Here is a 15,228-nt window from a genome sequence, read left to right on the forward strand (position 1 = left end):
GATTGATTGACTGAATGATTGATTGGTTAACTGAAGATTCGCTGGGTTAGCGAAGTCGTTCGATCATTCAGTCATTCTAGATTAAGCTGGTATATGCCAACACGGGCTCTTGCCCCTGGCCAGCCCGTAATTAAATAAAAAATTGAAGAGTAATGAAGGCACAGAGCATGGCTCATAGACCACATGGACACATACCACCGCATCAGAATCGTGAGTTGAAAACCTACATCATCATCTGACACTAGCAATTAGTTCCTGAACCCAATAACACGCTAATTCTCAGCACGACTTAAAATGGTGTACATTGCCGCTGGGATTTGTGATATGTGAGCTTTCTTCTTCTCCTTCTCCTCCTCCTCCTCCTCCATATATTTGACGTTTATTTAATTGCCCGTCTAAGTGAAGGGAATTCTGGTCGGTGAAGGACTTACAGTTGAGACTATCATCCAGCAGGTTACTCGATCGTACGAAGCCCCAAGTTGACGAAATTTCTACTCATTCATCTTAAATATCCATTTTATCATCGTTGTTTTCCTTTGCTGTCACCATGTTATGTATTTATAATAGTTTTTTTTATCAATCCTGTCTCTCTTTGATGACAAGCGCTCTGAAGATCAGCCTACTGGTCTAATCATCTCTTGATAGACTTACGTTTACAAAAACTCAGAAAGATCATATTTTCTTTCATTCTTGCACAATCTAATGTTTCCTTTAAACTTTTGATCAACTATGTTGGCACTACAAGGAAATACCATTACATAACAGTAACTTAAATAAGGTTCATGAACAGTGCGCATGGTGAATCCAGATAATCCGAACAGATTTCTAGTCTGATCTGCCTTCTTGCTTTTGTGGGTGAATGTGTGTGTATGTGTGTGTGTTCCTTTTTGACCGATGTTGTCGTTGCTTTGATGCTGTTTGTTACTGCTGCTCTTTTGAAGCATATTTACTCTTCAGCTTACATTCCGCTGAGAGAGAGAGAGAGAGAGAGAGAGAGAGAGAGAGAGAGAGAGAGAGAGAGGATTCATTATATATATATATATATATATATATATATATATATATATATATATATATATATATATATTGAGAGAGGAGAGAGAGAGAGAGAGAGAGAGAGAGAGAGAGAGAGAGAACCCATTTTTAATATCGGTGGAGATCTCCAACGACCTCATATCAGTTTCGTCAACAAACTCTCTCCATCACCTTTGTTGCCTTTAAAAGCGATTAGTAAAATCCCCCAGCGATGTTTGGCCGCTCTTAATGAGCCTATAAAACGCTTCGTGGCCTGTAAAAGGCCTAAAAGAACAAATTATCTCTAGATTCTACAACGCAGCGCTCACTCTACGAGAAAGCATCGCTTGGGAGGACTTAGAGCTCTCTCTCTCTCTCTCTCTCTCTCTCTCTCTCTCTCTTTATACAGCGATTAATAATAATAATAATAATAATAATAATAATAATAATAATAATAATAATAATAATAATAATAATAATAATTTCAGCCCATAAAAAATAATTGCTTAGATCTTTCTACGTGCTTTTGTGCGCCCTGGGTCAGTTAGTACCTTGGTTCAGGTTATTCTGGTCTTATGCCGGTACAGGCTTGTAAGGGTGGACGAGTAGGAAAGGGAATAAGAGGTCTGACGTGGACCTATGGGCTATTCCCAACTATCTGAGATTGCGTGCTCCCTGAAACATCATAAAAAAACTACTAAAAATGGAATAGAACAAAAAAAAATTTAAATCTTCATTGGCAAACCATATTGTTACAAGGAAGTTTAATTTTTACTGTAGAATTTAATCTGTTGACGAATAAATTTCATTTTTACTAGTAAATTTAACATTTTTTTAGGACATTTAATTTTTTACTTGGAAATTTCGTCCCTACTAAAAAATTTCAACTTTTCCAGAAAATTAAAAACTTTTACCAACAAACCTTATCGTTTGACTGGAAAACTTAATCTTTTGAAGATCGTATTTCTTCCTCACTCAATTATGTTATCCTAAGTGTGCTCAGTAGCTGTAAATTTCAATTGCCTCCGCCTATGAGGTTGACCTTTGGGGTTACGACCCCAAGTTATCATTCAGTAAATTGTTTACAATCTTTTCCAGGTTCATCTGGTGCCTACACTATGGAACTCACGTTTTATTAAAATAAAAACAAATTTTTTTAGAATATTAATAAATTTTTTTTTATCTTTGGCGGCTCGAGATTGTTTTCATATAGCAATGAAATTCAGTACGAAAACTTGAAGCAGTTTTTCTCCTAAATGTGAACACTTAAACGCATTTCAAAAACATTTTTTTTTTTGTCAGTGTGAAGTCTTTTTCATTTTGAATTCACCACGAGAATTTGAATATATCCTTTTCTTGCAGGTGAGACAAGATGTTTAATAATTTTGTATATCTCTGATAAACTTTTAATGAAGATACATTAAGACATATTTGAAAGCATTTTTGCGGCTACTGTTGATATGACTTTTTTTAACTGGGACATTTAAATATATTTGAAAAGTTTATATCCCTTTAAGTAGATTTGATAGGATTTTTCATTTTAGTTTCGAACATTGCTGAGTCCTTAACATTTATTTTACGAAATTAAACTATTCATTTCATCTCTCTTTTTTTTTTCTTTCGTCGCCAGCGAGAACGTGTAAAAACCCGAAAGTCAAAGACTCCTCCACCCACAACATCCTTCGTAATATTTTTTTTCTTGTCTCTCTCTCTCTCCTCCAGGAGTCCTGTGTCGGAGGTCACACAATACCTATTAAGAATACCCATTGGTTCCAGCCATACAAGGTCGATGACGTCATCCAAAGTTTTCCCGATAAGAGAATACTAAAGAAAATGCAAATTGAACCTGATTAGCGATAAACATCAAACTACGGGGTCCCTCTGGTGAGAGAACCCTTTACCAACCCAGGCTGAAAGAAAAAAAATCAGGCAGTACCAACAGTCCCCTCGTCACGAAGACAGGCGAGACCAGCTTTTATGCCACAGCGCCGTGAGGTTTGTTTTCCTTCGGCGAAGGAGGGTTTCAAGTGGCTCTCTGGCCTCCGTGTAGGTGTCTGCTGATCCACATGCACGAGTGGCCTTTTTCTTTCTTTTTTTTTCTTTTTTCAAGTGGTGAGTGAGTCGTGTGTTCCCTAAAGAATAAGGGCGGCGGAGCCCCTTTTCTCACCCTTTTCATCCATCCGTCATCTTTCTTGATATGAAATCGACTCGATTTTTTGTTCCCGTCCCTCCTCTCTCTCTCTCTCTCCAGAATGTATTATGAACAAACAAATGTTAAGTTAGATACTTTATGGTTAAATAAGTGGGAGGTGTCACTACTTAAGTACTCAGCCAGATCAATAGGCCGTAAGATTTTCGTACTCAGTCGTCTGATATACCTCATACACAACATAATCCACGTGCAAATACGCAAATACGCAGTATACAGGGACAAACACATCTGACTATTTACCTATTTCCTGCTGTCCGTCTTTCTCCCTTTAGTGTGGGTGCCTCCGAATGTTGTTCCTTTGGCTCCAAGCAATCGTAATTTAGCTGTGCGACCGCGGCTTGTCCAGTACTATTTGGAATACTTAGTTCATCAAACACCCCATGGGACTATCTACCTTAAAGGAAATGATATATATATATATATATATATATATATATATATATATATATATATATATATATATATATATATATATATATATATATATATATGCACAAGGGAACAGTGGTATATTTGTACATGTTAGTGAGAACAATCATGCTATCAACTGGGAAGGGGCAAAAAGGATTGTATATTCTAATAATGCACTGGAAAAGAACATCATTGAATCTAGCTTTATAAAAGAAAGTTACAACCATAATATGCATATCAGTCAAGGGATGTATAAACTTGATCCTTTAATATCAAAAGAAATTTGTAAATTGTTTCAACTTAAGGTAGGCAGTAGAGATGTATGAAAATAGGATTATCAAATTTGTAAACACAGTACGAGGGTAGTAATGTTAATGAGTTTCCAAACTCCGCCTCCATGACACCTGTCAGGTGTGGATCTGAGGTGGGGTATGGTCTGTTTATCAGCAATGTCCCTGAGAGTCTATTGTGATTTTTAGCCAAATGAGTTTTAAAGGCCACTCCTACCTCGACACCGGCCTGAGTGGGGATATGGGGTCTCTAACAGTTGTGTATGTTCGTCAGTACTGTTCTTAGTATATATATTTGTGATGTCTCATATTCTGTATCAGTCCTTCGTCAATGGCTTGGAAATAAAGTCGAAACCGGTCAGGACCTACACCCCGTTTCTATTTTTCACATGTGGTAATGTGGTGATAAATGAATCACGTACAAAAGTGATAATAATCATATATATATATATATATATATATATATATATATATATATATATATATATATATATATATATATATATGACTATTTTTCACATCACCGTGATTCATATATCAGAAAGCTTTTAATATCCACATGTGGAAGTAATATATTTTCATATATGTTACCGAAGGGGAATTTTATTGATATCCACCGTCCCGTGGATCGAACCAGCGACGGACGAGGAATCAGACTATGACACACTAACCAGTCGGTTCGATCCCACGGGACGGTGGACTTATTATCAACTTATAACATATATAAAATATATTACCTAGGTAGAGTGAATTGATAAAGGATATTTGTAGTTGATTATATATATATATATATATATATATATATATATATATATATATATATATATATATATATATTTTGTTTCCCTACCTATGTTATGAGTTTCACCACTTGTTGTTTTCGGGAGTTTCCTAGGTCTATAGGTTATGATAAAGTTTTTTTTTTTTTGAGGATCATGATATGTTAGAGACCTTCCTTTAATAGTATAATTATGAGATTTCTACCTCTCGCATTTTCACCCGAGTCTTTATCACTGGGATATCTCAAGAACGAATGGATAGATCTGACGGACATATTTGAACGACGCCATTGGGTCAACTTTTTAGACAACTTAAACTCAAGAATCACAGTCAAGATTCAGGGATCAAATCTGAATAGTATTGACGATAATATCTCCAACACTTAAACATAAGTTAAGTTCCCGCCCCCCACCATGAAAGGTTTCTTGAGAATCCAGGTCGACTGGATTGATAACTAATACCTTAATCTAGTTTCTCGAGAATCCAGGCAGACTGGATGGATAACTAATACCTTAATCTAGCTTCTTGAGAATCCAGGTCGACTGGATGGATAACTAATACCCTAATCTAGTTGCTTGAGAATCCAGGTCGACTGGATGGATAACTAATACCTTAATCTAGCTTCTTGAGAATACAGGTCGACTGGATGGATAATTAATACCTTAATCTAGTTTCTTGAGAATCCAGGTCGACTGGATGGATAACTAATACCTTAATCTAGTTTCTTGAGATTCCAGGTCGACTGGATGGATAACTAATACCTTAATCTAATTTTTTGAGAATCCAGGTGGACTGGATGGATAACTGATACTTTAATTTAGCTTCGTGAGAATCCAGGTCGACTGGATGGATAACTAATACCTTAATCTAATTTTCTGAAAATCCAGGTGGACTGGATGGATAACTAATACCTTAATTTAGCTTCTTGAGAATCCAGGTGGACTGGATGGATAACTAATACCTTAATCTAGTTTCTTGAGAATCCAGGTCGACTGGATGGATAACTAATACCTTAATCTAGCTTCTTGAGAATCCAGGTGGACTGGATGGATAACTAATACCTTAATCTAGTTTCTTGAGAATCCAGGTCGACTGGATGGATAACTAATACCTTAATCTAGCTTCTTGAGCTTCCAGGTCGACTGGATGGATAACTAATACCTTAATCTAATTTTTTGAGAATCCAGGTGGACTGGATGGATAACTGATACCTTAATTTAGCTTCTTGAGAATCCAGGTCGACTGGATGGATAACTAATACCTTAATCTAATTTTCTGAAAATCCAGGTCGACTGGATGGACAACTAATACCTTAATCTAGCTTCTTTAGAATCCAGGTGGACTGGATGGATAACTAATACCTTAATCTAGTTTCTTGAGAATCCAGGTCGACTGGATGGATAACTAATACCTTAATCTAGTTTCTTGAGAATCCAGGTCGACTGGATAGATAACCTAATACCTAAATCTAGTCGACTGGATGGATAACTAATACCTTAATCTAGTTTCTTGCGAATCCAGGTCGACTGGATCGACGACTAATGCCCTGATCTAGCCCAGACCTGAATAAAAGAGGGATGGATAAGGAGAGAGAGGGGACAGTCTTCAAAGAACCGATAGTCTTGCTTCTTGAAGGTTATATTAAAACGATGAAAACGAAAGTCGAGAGAGAGTCCCTTAGCTATGTGATAGAGGAAAAGAAGAAGACACTGAGACAAGCAATCCTAGAAATCGGGGAACACAGAAGTAGGAAATATTTCCGAATCATAGCGAGGAAGGAAGAGATCCTGTCACACAGGACCAGGTATGCGATTGCACGGTTGATAAAGATATTTTCCGATTACCTTCGGAACAATAAGCTGTAATTTTCAAAGCTACATCATCTAATTAATATAGTTTTTAAAACACTTCGAGAGAGAAAAGAGAGTTGCTGTAACGTGAAGTCATGCGTCATACAAAAAGGATATTTATACAACTTAATTATTATGATTTCTCCTAAGCGTTACTCCTTTGCCTGTTCTTGCGTTAGAGGAACTATCCCCGATGATAAAGGAAAATATTTATGGAAGAAGAGACGGGTTCTAATCTAAGGGACTATCTAAAATTGTTGAGGTCGAGAGCAATAAATTTTTCCAGTCCTCTTAGATTCCCAAAGGAAAAACTGGTCTAAGTAGACATTAAACGCTTAAAATTGTTAAAATTGCCTCAGATCGTTTCTTGAGGTGAAGTCATCTGCATCCGCATTTAACTGGAATATTTCCACTAAAATTGTAGGAAAGTGAGAATGGGGGAGAGGCAGAGAGGAGGAGGGATATGTGTGTGTGTGTGTGTGGAGGGAGGACAGCATTTTGCGTGTTTTGTGTATCTAGAACTATTTCAATAACAGATTGCCTTGCTTTTTTTGACATTCATAATCAATCTCATAAACCATTTCAGAGAAGTAGCATAGTTTGTGGTATTCTTATACTAAAGCAAACCTTTTTCATATCTCTCTCTCTCTCTCTCTCTCTCTCTCTCTCTCTTTTTACATTATGACCAGTCAGAGCACGCTACATCACCTTTCAATCATGTTTGCACAATTGGCTGAAGTGTTTTGAAGGCTATTTTCTGACATGTGGGCCATCTCAGGCGATAAACTTATAGTGGCCTTACGCCGGATGGTGGCTTTGTAAAACCAGTGTTTTTTAATCTTAAAGTATATCACAGACAACGTACCATGGCCTTCGACATACTTGAGTTAGAGACCCATTGCGTGCAGGCGCCCTAGGTCATAATTTCATCATATCTTCTGATGCTTATTTAGTTGTTAATTTTTTATATATTTATATATATGTATATATATATATATATATATATATATATATATATATATATATATATATATATATATATATATATATTATATATATACATAGTGTGTGTGTGTGCATGAATTTTCAATTTAGAGGGTTGGCTCCATTTTCTCAGTAATAATAGATGAGGTTCCCAGCAGCTCAGTAACAACCAAGTATTTAATTCACAGGTTTTATCGATAGAGACAGCAATGTACCTAAATCTTTCCACCTCTCCCAGAAATCAAACACAGGCCCTCTTGCTGGTGAGTCAAGCATCATCCCCACTTGACTACAGTATTTAGTACGGGGAAGCTTCTAAGGTCAGCTTCCTACCTTTGGTCTACTTAGGAGTATACTCACTCTATGAGAATAAATGCTAATGTTTATAATGATGATGATAACTATAATTTCATTCTAGATATATTTTCCATTATATGTATATTTCAATATTTTTTCATATGCAATATGTACATATTGTGCATATATATATATATATATATATATATATATATATATATATATATATATATATATATATATATATATATATATATATATATATATATATATATATATATATATATATATATATATTATATATACATACACAACTATATATATTATATATGTATATATATATATATATATATATATATATTATACTATATATATTATATTGTATATATATGCGCGTGTGTGTGTGTGTGTGCATTATTTATGAGTTCAAGACATGAAAGTCCTTTGAAGTCAGCCCATGGTCACTGCCCTGCTTTGTCCTCATGAAGGGCGGATATACCAACAAGAAAGGCACATAGGGTTTTCACATTATAATGAGGGTTGTCTATGGCCTGAAAAATCATACAGGCTTGTCGCGACTGGGTAGACTTGGATAAAGCAAGAGTTTGGAAACGAGATAGTTTGGAGAGAATATGAGGCGGCGTTCGAAAAGATTAGTGAAGAGGAAAAAAGCGTGGTGGATCAAATCCAAAGACATATTTGATCAGGTGACGATAGGCCCGAAAGAGGAATTTATAAAGATTTCCTTCTTAAATTTTCGTATTTTCAAGTTTTTTACTAATTTCTGAAACAGTGCTCCAATGGTACATTTTCCGAATGATGGGATGATATGATAGGTAAAGCAAGGGATTAGCAGGTGTGCAAAGCTAGCTGTAACTTAATAAATAACTGAGCCAGCTCTCCGGTATAAGAGTGAAGTGTGGGTGTTGAGTAGGCGTGAGAAAAAAACGGGCCTAAATCTACAGAAATGACTGGTTTTGTTGAGGATTATAATTTACGCATGGTCTATATAATTTAGTATACCGTGGAAGTCCATCTTCTATATTTTAAAAGTTTTCTTTTACTAAATATCACTATACACTATACCAATAACCAACGATTTCTTAAAATCTTCATTTTATCATTTTTTAATAAGTTTACGATTGCAAGACGGGCACGAATTATAGTTACCTAACCGATAATAAAAGAATCTCTAGTTCTTGCACAATTGTGACGGCACTGACGTCTCAATATAAGCGACACAAAATTTCATTCATAACTTCGATATCAACAAAATACTTTTAACTTCTTAAGTAATGGTGGTGTGGTGGTAACAGTATTTATTCTAAAAGAAAGTTATAACCTAATAATTTTGCTAAATCTCAGTTTAAACATTTAAACACGTTTTATGTTTACTCAGCATTATACAGCACAGAATATCAGCACTGGTTAGTGTCTTATACCGTGGAAGATATGGCACAGCCCGCACAGGGAATCACCAGTTTGATTTGATTGTTCATTGAGTGGAATTCCGTTCCTTCCTCAGTAGCCTATTTTGTTACTCATTCCACCGCCTTCTGCTTAAGACGTGTATGTAGCCTATCATTTAAGATATATACACGTTGATCTGGGCAGCATTGGCCATCTATCTCTCTTAACTGAAAAAAAAAACAAAAAATAAAGAGACCAGTTTAGAAATGTAGATTATTCTGAGACTTCGAAATAACGTCACTATCTTAATTTAGAGATCAAATTTTCCCTCCCTTACTGGTCATCTGTCATTCAGGAGCAGAGCCGAATGTGCCGAATAAGAAACAAGACATGTCACAATTAAAAAGAAGTCACAACGCTGGTGAAGTTAGTATAAGGGAATCAGTTTCCAAAATTAAAACATCCTGAAGATTGCCCATCAAGTACTTCTGTTTATAATCAATGTTGCCAATAACTGTTAAATTTCCCTGATTCGGAAATTCAAACCCTCAGTGTGGTAAAGGGGGATTTCTTAACCCCGTATGCAAATACTCTGACAAATCGAGAAACTTTTGATTCCAAATTAGCGGTTAAGCTGAAGATGTGGTATTGGATATGCAGAGTAAGGATGAACATGTCAGTAACTGTTATTTTGTAGGGCAAAGTTAATCAGTTTTTGGTTATGCAAGTTCCATGAACATTCTAAATCACTTCTCAAACTTTTGCTCGTATTCTGCAACCTCCCTTAATTGCGTCACGTGGCCGTGACTCACCTTTTCACAGCATACCATCATTCATTATATTTACTTCCAACTACGTATACGATTCAACTGTTTAAACTCTTTTACCATCCAGGCTGACATTTATTACTCGAGTCAATCTTCCTTGGGATTTCACACTCTCGCTAATTTCTGCAGTTCCCTTCACTGTCAACCAATCGGTATTGTACCATCTATAATTATCAACCGTTCCGTGACTCTCCGTTCACTGACTTTTCATATTACTATACCCACGAAATTATTAGACAGCCTTGGAGACATAACATCCATGTTGTAGGCCTAAGCTAACAGCAAACAAGTCACTCTCTCGTCTGTATCTTCTTGCACAAACAGTTTGCCTCCACCATTAAAGCAAATTGGTTATGGATGACTGAATGAAAGAAATGGAACATTTGAATTGTCATAACCATTTCAGGAATTTCGCCACTGTCACTTCTGCCTTTCAGTAAAATAAATTACCATTTCTATCTTACCGAAATTAAGCAAAGTCTTTTTGTTTAAACTTAATGTTTCTGTTGTATAGTCTCTCCTTTGTAAGCATGTAAAGAAACCAATCACAGTATCATCATATGTGTTTTTCTGTGTTATTTCTCTTTTAAACTTTATTCCTTTCAATTTTTCCCCCTAATGGGCAGCTGCGTTGCTTTCCCTATTGTGATGAATTTGTGACCCATGCCAACTAGGTTACACATTGGATGGTGATAATAATAATACACAATGATAATAGTGATAACAACGTAGAAGGGAAAATTACAGGGGAAAATTTGTATGAGCGGGGATTTAATGGGGGGAAAATGCGCAGATACAGCTGGCAACACTTTAAACTCTGAGGTTCTGCTCAAGTTCACAATCACAAATACCCGGACCTTGAGTGACCCGTATGCTTTCTGTTTTCCGATCCATTCGCTGGAAAATTTGTTCTTGTTTTTTATTTTCGTCATGTTAATTGTAAGTATTTTTCAAACATGCTACTATGTACTGTACTTTAGATCTAGTTCTACCGCTCTGCCAATTATACTGTATTTCCAAGCGTGCAAATTAGAATTGTGTCAGATGAATGTATGTAGGCCTAGTCTTTTGCTAGTATAGCCTAACAACTCTTAGATAGTTATAAATAACTCTATTAATGTAAGTACATCTACATAAGTAGATTAGGTTGCTGTTGTGCAAAGATTTTGATTTGCATTCTACCACGGATTATTTACATATTTATATTCATGCAGAAGGTTGTTGCCATCGTATTTTTAAGCACACCTCTGTAGGTAAGTTATGGTGACACAGGCTAGGTAACTGATTTGGTATAATTCTGTAAATTATCCACAGTAGAGTTCAGCTTGGAATTATGTTAATGTATTATTTTACTTTAAATCAGTATTTCATTTTGGTCGTGAAAATATAATTTTCTTATGTTTTAATGTGTGCTTTGAACGTTTATGCCTTTTGTTTTGTTAGCAATTGTGTACTTCTAGAGGTAGGATAGAGGACCCCATGCGTATATCCTACAATTCAAGGCAGGGTCGTTCCTAGACATTTTGAGGCCCTTGGGGGCACAGTCCCATTTGGGGCCCCTCTTACGGGGTGGGAGGCGAGCCAAAGCAGGTGGAGGGTTTTGGGGGGGCTGCTGTAAGCCGCCCCCCCTCCCCCTGGGAACATGTTTAGAATATGAGCAATTGTAGGATCATTTTAAAAGGCGCTTGTAAATGCAAATTTCAGAAATTTTATATCTTGAAACTAGTTGTACATTGAATAATTGAAGATCCACTTAATCCAGTTGAACATAATGATAAATGGTAAAAATGAGGATAACAGTAATGTACTCTGATGGCGATATGATGTGGAAAGAGTTAAGTGAATCAATATTGCTGGAAGGGACTCCATTATGCGAAGGGAGGTAGATCAGAGTGAAAGGAGTTAGATCAGAGTGAGTGGAGATAGAACAAAGTTTCGAGCGGTAGAATGGAGTGAAAAGAAGTTAAAACAGTGAAGGGAAGGTAGAACAGAGTGAGGGGAATGTAGAAGAGAATGAAGGGAAGGTAGAAGAGAATGAAGGGAAGGTAGAACATAGGTAAAGGGAGGTAGAACAGAGTGATGGGAGGAAGAACAGAGGGAAGGGAGGTAGAACAGAGTAAATGGAGGTAGAAGTTAGAACAGAGTGAAATGAGGCAGAATAGACTGAAGGGAAGGTAGAACAGGGCTCGCCCAAGCACCCTTCAATGGGGCCACCGGTCCCCTGCATTAAGCAGAAGGCCAGATTCATTGAATCATTTGAATGTGTACTATCTGGGTAAATGGGGCCATTATGGGGGCCCTCAGAGGATAATTAGGACCCCTATAAGCAGTAATCAATTACCTTAGATCTGCCGTGCTCTTACCCCAATCAACGTTACCCACCTTCCTCTGATCCGTATGAGGAGGTCTATAATGAGCTCTACTATTGGGAGGAGCCCCTGGAGAGCCCTATTTCTTTTCCATAACATTTTTGTTACTTTTTGGGTATTATTTCACTTATGGACATAACATTTTTCTGTTGTATTATGATGTGATTTGAATGATTTTGAGGTTTATTTCATCGTTACTTATCCTTCCCCGCAAATGATATACTGTATACAAAATTAATAAAATATGAATTGGAATATTGGGGATTACAGTTTTGCCCTATTATAAGTATTCATTTTGCGATGGAAATAACCAAAATCATTCAAATCACATCATAATACAACAGAAAAACCTATATTTTATGTTGAAAGCAATTAATGTCCATAAGTAAAATAATACCCCTTGTTCACAGAATTGAAATTGGGGCCTTTACCCCAAACTTTTATTGGACCCCAAACTTTCGGGCCCTTTATTGGACCCCAAACTTTCGAACCCAAATATAAATGGGGCCCTTGACCATTTTGGGCCCACTGGATTAAGCTTGTCCTGTCATAGCAGCAGTGGTTAAATTTTGTATTTTGGGGCCTAGGGAACGATTTCAAACAGCCCCCCCCTGGAATGCCACTGATTCAAGAGACCATAGTGGGAAAGCAGGGTTTTTGGAATGGGGAAAATGCAAAACAAATGGAATACAAGGGCCTTAATCCTACTGATAGCCCTCATTCAGATTAGGGTCAGTTCATGGAATGTTTTCCAACTATCCAACTAACATTATGCACAAGAGTAAGGTTAGGTTGGGTTAGGTGTGGTTGTTAAGGTCATTTGCTAATGAGACAAACATAAAAAATATTCAGATTGCACATTAAAACAGGAAAATTACATTTTCCAGTCCAGAATGAAATAGTGTTTTAAAGTAAAATTGTACCATTTTCTGTAGTTATTGTTTTTGGTGACTGATATTCAATACCATAGGAAATGGGATAATGTTTGTTTCCAGTCCGAACAGCCCTACTCGATTTTTTATTTAATCTTTTGAATCTTCCTAAAAAATGAAAAAAATATTTATTATACATAATTCTTGCAAACTAATATTTATCACAATAAAAAATAATATACAAGTAAATAATTGGGGATTTTTTCTAAGTTTCAGTTTTGTAGAATGCACTTAGGGACATTTGAAGGGGCTGGTACTAAACAAAGCAAAATACATAGGACCCCCTAGGGGCTAGTACTAAACATGGCGAAAGTGTAGATGAATCACTGTTTAGTACTAGCCCTCATGTGGAATTGGAGTTCGGAACGGAAACAAACTTTTACCAGGAAATGTTCAGGGAGCCCATAAATCTCCCTGTACCCTGTGTCAGACTAATGTAGGTTCCCTGTGTGAAACAGGGGCTGTTAGCTGGGGGAAATAGATGAGTCAAGTTCAGGAAGGCACTCTTTCTGAACCTAACCCAAGTAGCTGGACCCATACTTGGCCTGTGGCCCACCCAACTTTACCTTGAGTGCTCAAGAAATTGGGTAAAATATATGATGCATACTAACCTAACCTAACCTAACCTGGGACCTGGGCCCTTACCTGACTGATGGCCTGCCTGTAACCCACAGAGTTTGGGATGATTAGGCCATGTTATTTTCGGCCGTGAACCTGTAAGGCCGTCACAACTTTAGGCCATATGAAGTTTAGGCCGTAAGACAGGGTGGAAGCTCCTTGGGATGCCATATATAGTACCAGCCCCTTGGGGATCCAAGTATTATATACACCCACTTCACCTGTTTGCTAGTCTGGATGTTACAGCTGGAATGACCAGGACCCCACCCACCTAAGTTGACCTGGAGTGCTGTAAGTCACTGGATAAATTATATAAAAGTTCAATAAAGAAATGCATCACAACCCAACTCTGGTACTGCCTCACCATTAGCAATGCACACTGCTTTGAGATTTGGAGGTACACAGCAAATTCGCCTATTTCCACTTTTCACATCCTGTATGGTGATTGGCTTTCAGCCTGGGATTCTTTTGTCGAGGAGAATCAGTGGAAGAGAATAATATTACTTTTAGATGAATAAAGCATTATTTTATGCATTCTGGTAAAATAAAATATACTTTCAAGTATCAGCGTCAACACTTCTTACACAAATGACAGCCATTCTTAAATTGAAGACATAAGTGAAACCAAAGAATGTTAGACAAAGTATAGGTACTTTAACATAAGAGTCTTTTAGTTTGATTGGTTGAAAACTACTGGGGTAAGTAACAGTAGAATGATGCTAGCAATTATTCCTTGAGAAGTATGTTAAAGATCAGATATTCCTATTGTAAGGGGATAAACTTTCTCCCAGAACACAGTGAAGTTTGTCAAACAGGCTATTGAGACTCATTTTTCATGGTAATGAGTTAAACTGTGGTTATTGGTGTTGTCATCAGTGTTGTCTGGAAGTTCATTTGGCTGCAATAATTGATGATATGTCATCAAGGTTGTCTGAGAAGTTTATTTGCATAGAGATCTGCAGAAACATTGTGTGTATTCCAAAAAAAGAGAAAAATTCCAAAGTTGCTGGCCACTTCTGACCAGAGAAGTTAACCCTATAATGGTAACTGCATGAAGAGACTGTGTATTGGAGGTAGCTCTAAGCCTGATCATAGAACAGCCGCAGAGTGGGACCGAATCAGAATCTCAACTTGTGAAACTGCTGGTAATGCCCCTGATCTTGATTGATATTAGATGCCTTTTCCCAAGACAAATCCAGCACGAAAAGGCAGTCTAGATTGCAGGGGAACTAAT

At 36.8% G+C, this 15,228-nt stretch overlaps 1 long non-coding RNA gene across 1 annotated transcript in view; it reads left to right on the top strand.

Moving 5' to 3' along the window:
* Window positions 1–10,712: 10,712 nt before the first annotated feature.
* The window catches only part of LOC136832158 (uncharacterized), a 30,555-nt gene continuing 26,039 nt past the window's right edge, over window positions 10,713–15,228 (top strand). Inside the window, exon 1 of the long non-coding RNA XR_010851102.1 lies at window positions 10,713–11,014. This is a non-coding gene — a long non-coding RNA (uncharacterized lncRNA). The remainder of the gene's footprint in view (window positions 11,015–15,228) is intronic.

This window comes from Macrobrachium rosenbergii, chromosome 49, assembly GCF_040412425.1.
Source record: "Macrobrachium rosenbergii isolate ZJJX-2024 chromosome 49, ASM4041242v1, whole genome shotgun sequence".
In the NCBI taxonomy this organism is placed as follows: Eukaryota; Metazoa; Arthropoda; class Malacostraca; order Decapoda; family Palaemonidae; genus Macrobrachium; species Macrobrachium rosenbergii.